At 36.2% G+C, this 5,663-nt stretch overlaps 1 pseudogene; it reads left to right on the top strand.

The window, feature by feature from the left end:
- Nucleotides 1-2,068: 2,068 nt before the first annotated feature.
- Nucleotides 2,069-2,859, top strand: LOC131414616 (large ribosomal subunit protein eL19-like; annotated as a pseudogene).
- The last annotated feature ends 2,804 nt before the right edge of the window (nucleotides 2,860-5,663 follow it).

Below are 5,663 nucleotides of genomic sequence, written 5' to 3'. Positions count from 1 at the left end.
AAGTACAGATTTATCTTTGGGATACTGATTCCATTTCCTTTGGAAATACAGGCAGAAGCGGGATTGCTCAATCATATAGTAGTTCTATTTTTAATTTTTTTGAGGAAACTTCATACTGCTTTCCATAATGGCTGTACCAATTTACTTTCTCATTAGCAGTGTTCAAGGGTTCCCTTTTCTCCACATCCTCACCAGCACTTGTTATCTCTTGTCTTTTTGATAATAGCCATCCTAACAGATACGATGTCATATCTCATTTGTGATTTTGATTTGCACTTCCCCAGCAAACCAAATTCAATAGTATATTCAAAGGATTATACACCGTGATCAAGTGGGATTTATCTCTGGGATGTAAGGACAGTTCAACATACACAAATCAGGAAATGTGATACACCATATTAACAAAGTGAAGGATAAAAATTATATGATCATCTCAATAGATGCAGAAAAGGCATTTGACAATATTCAGTAACTTTCATGATACAAACTCTTACCAAATTAGATATAAAACCAATGTACCTCAACTAATAAAGTCCATATATAACAGTCTTACAGCTAACATCATACTCAATGGTGAAAAGCCGAAAGCTTTTCTTCTAAGATTAAGACAAATTGACCACTCCTGCTACTTGTATTCAATATAGTACTGAATAGTGTAGGCAGAGCAATTAAGCAAGAAAAATAAATAGTTTTTTTATTTTAGTATCGAGAAATTTTAGTATCAAGAAAAATACTAAAATTGTCTGTTTTCAGATGACAGGATCTTATATAGAAAACCCAAAAGACTCCACCAAAAAACTGTTAGAACTAATAAATTGCAGGATATAAAATCAACATACAAAAGTCAGTTGCATTTTTATTCACTAACAACAAACTATCTAAAAGAGAAATTAAGAAAGCAATCCCATTTACAACAGCATCAAAAAAATAAAATACTTAGGAATAAATTTAACTAAGGAGGTGAAAGACCTGTGCACTGAAAATTATAGGACATTGACAAAAAAATTGAAGAAGACAAATATACGGAAAGATATCCCATGTTCTTGGATTGGAAGAATTAACATTGTTAAAATGTTCACACTACCCAAAGCAATCTACAGATTCAACGCAATCTCTATCAAAATTCCAATGGCATTTTTCACAGAAATAAAAAAAGAAATCTTAAAATTTGTATAGAACCACAAAAGACCCCAAATAGCCAAAGCAGTGTTGATAAAGAAGAACAAAGCTAGAGGCACCACACTACCTGATTTCAAACTACATTACAAAGCAATAGTAATCAAAATAGTATGGTACTGGCATAAAAACAGACACATAGACCAATGGAACAGAATAGAGAGCCCAGAAATAAACTCATGCCTATACAGTCAACTAATATTTGAAAAAGGAATCAAGAATACTCAATGGGGAAAAGATATTCTTTCAATAAATGGTGTTGGGAAAATTGGGTATCTAGATGCAAAAGAATGAAACTGGACCCCTGCCTTACACCACTCAAGAAAACTAACTTGAACTGTATTATAGACTTAAATGTAAGACCTGAAACCAGGAAACATAGGGGATAAGCTCCTTGACACTGGTCTAGGCAATGATTTTTTGGATATGACATCAAAAGCACTGAAAACAAAAGCAAAAATAAGCAAGTGGGACTACATCATACTAAAAAACTTCTTCACACCAAAGGAAACCATCAACAAAATGAAAAGGCAACCTCTGGAATGGGAAAAAATATTTGCAAACCATGTATCTGTTAAGAGGTTAATATCTAAAATATATAAAGAACTCATACAAGTCAATAGCAAAAAAATAAAAAAACAAACCCAAATAATCTGATTTAAAAATAGACGAAGACCCCGAATAGACATTTTTCCAAAGACATACAAAAATGGCCAACAGGTACATGAAAAGCTGCTCAATATCGCTAATCATCAGGTAAATGAACTTGTCCAATCTGTGTTACAGCTAATAGATGAAAGAATGGAAACCAAAACCAAGATCTTCTAGTTGTAGGTTGTCCCATCTTCCCATCACATGATAGTCTTCTCAATTATGTGTAGAGCAACAGCTAATGAAGAATAGAGCTGAATTCTTTTCTTTTGCCACTGCAGACACAGCTGTAAGTATGCTCAGGCTTCAGAAGAGGCTCATCTCCACTGTGGAAAAAAGATCTGGTTGTATCCCAATGACACCAATGAAATCTCCAATGCCGACTCTCATCAGCAGGTCCAGAAGCTGATCAATGATAGGCTGATCTTCAGGAAGCCTGTGACAGACCATTCCTAGGTTGGATGCTGGAAAACCACCTTGACCCACTGGTAGGGCAGGCATAGGGGCGTAAGTAAGCATTCCCATGCTGGAATGCTCCGAGAAGGTGACCTGGACGAGGAGGATAAGAATTCTGCACCTGCTGCTCAGAAACTGTGAATCTAAGATTGTCTTCCACGTGTACACGACCTGAACCTGAAAGTGAAGAGGAGTGTGCTTAAAAACAAACGGGTTCTCATGGAACACATCTGCAAACTGAAGGCAAACAAGGTTCCCAACAGGCTCCTGGCTGACCAGGCTGAGGCCCACAGGTCTCAGACCAAGGAAGAGTGCAAACACGATGAAGAGCCACTCCAGATCAAGAAGGAGGAAGTGGTTAAGACTGTCCAAGAAGGGAGACCAAGAAAGAAAGCTCCCCCTCTCTCGTCTGTACATAGCAGCCTCGGCAATTACATAGACCCGCCATTCGATGAAGCAAACCTTATCTGTCAAAAGGAAAGAGAAAAGAAAAGAATAGGGCTTACAGAGTATTCTAAATACTTAGAAACACTAGTGCTAATATTTAAATATAAAATTTTACTTTCTATGATATAATAAATTTTCAGCAGTGGACCTTTCCCTATGTGTATATTAACAACACATTACATATATTAATCACTCCATACATATTTTGTTCATTTTAACTAGGTAATGGCAATCAGTTTTCTTTAGCAATAAAAACTTAGGTTCTGAATTTCTTTTCTCCTTTTGGAAATTGAAACATATTTGCATTAAGACATTAAGATATCACTCTTAAACTAAGGTTAACTAGCTTAACATTTGGTTCATCAAAGTATTAATGATAATCGAAACTTGTCTAAGTGTCATAAAAACAAGAGGTTTTTATTATAAATACAGTAATCTGAAAGGTAGAAGAAAACCGAGCTTTAATCTCAAAGGACAAATCAACTGATAATTACTGAACTCTGAATATTATATCAATTTTATATGCTCTCCACTATTTCTTGTCTTTTAGAATATTTACTAGGGAGGTCCAGACTACTTTTAATAGCTTTCATTGCTGATAGCTTTATTCAAGGCTCAATCTAAGCAAAATTAGACAAAAGTTTAATAGAATCAATAGACTATTTTTTTATGTTTCCCAATCTAATATCTGTCTCCCCACCCCTCTCTTTTCTCTCTTCCTCTCTCTCCTTCCCTCCCACCTTCCTTCCTCTTTCTCGTTCTCTCTTTCCAAGGAAGGGATATTCCAGTTGAAACACTACAGCTAGATAGAGCTAAGGTTCCATGCCTCTCATAAGGGCCATAAGTGAGTGGATACCTCCAGTAGCATAAAATATGGCTAATACATACAAACAGGGATCATATGTTTTCAACTGAAAAATAAGGATACCTAATTTGATAAAGTTTTGGAGGCATTTATAGGTAGAAACTGCAGACTAAACTTCAGGGTGCAAAATGATGAAATGACTTTCTCTTTTAATGATTATAGGGACAAAGTGAAAGAAGGATTATGGTGCATTCTTTGCTTGGCTGCTATGTGGACTAAGAGAAATAACATTTCCAACCACATAACATAGTGTCCGGTACATGGCAACTATTCTATCAATACATGATTAGATACAGTTTAAAATGCACCATGCTCATTTTCCCCTCTTGCCATTCAAGGTGGTCATGACACTTAGTTTTGGTCAATGGAGGATAAGGGGGAGATTTTGGCAAGCTAGTTAACTTTTTGTCTTCAGGCTTTCATTGTTGTCACAAAAGAGTGACACATCCTATCACAATAGTGTCCCAAACAGAAGTCCTCTCTTTGTGGACCAATTCTTTTATGAAGGAAGAGACAATACATCCCAGCATGCACAGCTAATAATTGCAAAAGCAAGATTTAAAATCCAGGTGATCTACCTCTAGAGACACTGCTTTTAACCAGCATGTCCCAAGTTTAGTGGCCTATGTCAGTTGTTCAATGTCAGATGATTACTCTCTTTGACACATGTCATAGCTTTATTCTCTCCTCTGGCAGTCTGATTTGAGTTAGACAGATGTTAAAAAGCCATTCCAATGATGAATTATTTTTGGAAAAGAAATTTTTATAAACTTAAGTTTTAAAGAAGTACCTGCAAGTCCAGTATCATTGCTGTGAAGATAGGGTTTGTGCTATTATTAAAATCGCCTGATAGAAAAGTATTGCACAGAACGATTCATGGAAAATGTAATGTAAGTAGGGGAGACATAATGTTAAACTCTCAGCTGAAATATCACTATGTTTAAAAAAGTGAAAAGATATTTAAATATTTGCATAAATATTTTTGTATTTTCTTAAGTGTGAGACTTTCCTTTTTTTTTAGTGAGGGAGATCAGCCCTGAGCTAACATCCGATGCCCATCCTCCTCTTTTATTGCCGAGGAAGATGGGCCCTGAGCTAACTTCTGTGCCCATCTTCCTCTACTTTATATGGGACGCCACCACAGCATGGCATGACAAGTGGTGCATCGGTGCGCACTGGGATCCGAACACGCAAACCCCGGGCCGCCCAAGCGGAGCGCGCGCACCTAACCGCTTGTGCCACAGGGCCTGGCCGAGTGTGAGACTTTTCTTAACCTTGCAAATAGATGTTAGCGAATTTTGTTGAAAACTGAAATAGGAAATGCATTAAGTTTGATGAAAAGATCACGTTAATCCTGAGAAAAGGAAGATTATGAAGCCCATTCTAAGAGACAGTAATAGTTTAAGCTATATCAGTAATAGGAAAAGGTTACTTTTTAATTGGAAAGTTGGATATTCAACAAGTTAAAAGAAATTAGAGCATCCTTACGTTATGCATTTCATTTAAAGCACATTGATACAGTTGATTTTTTGCCAAGAATAATAGTTTGTGATGACTGTCACTATTACCTGTAGATTATAGCAGCACCCTGTTGAGAAGCGTTACATTTATTAACGTTGTGCTATACAGAAGTCTTTATGTATTTGACTTGATAACTTTTAAGTTTGTGGAAGTAAATATTACCTTTGAGGAGTTAATGTGGGTACAGTTTTAATGATACTAGACAGATTTAGACTATGGCTTAATGAAGGCAAAACAGCCAATAAACTAATTTTGTTTAGAATAAAAATCAGTTTTTGTCAGCTGTAAGGACTTTACCGAGGCCTTATGGTCCTCTTGTGGTCACTCTTGTCTCCATTCTGAGTGGTTGTTGCTATGATCTATCAATTGTAAAATATTTTTAGTATCACCTCTGTTATGGACTGAATTGTGTTTCTTCAAAATTCATATATTGAAGCCTTAACCCCCAATGTGCCTGTATTTGGAAATAGGGCCTTTAAGGAAGTAATTAAGGTTAGATAAGGTCTTAAAGGTGGGCCCTAATCCAATAGGACAGGTGTTCTTATAA

This window comes from Diceros bicornis, chromosome 15 (genome assembly GCF_020826845.1).
Source record: "Diceros bicornis minor isolate mBicDic1 chromosome 15, mDicBic1.mat.cur, whole genome shotgun sequence".
Classification (NCBI taxonomy): Eukaryota; Metazoa; Chordata; class Mammalia; order Perissodactyla; family Rhinocerotidae; genus Diceros; species Diceros bicornis.
Note: the sequence above shows the minus strand (reverse complement) of the source record. Positions and strands in the feature narration are given on the sequence as shown.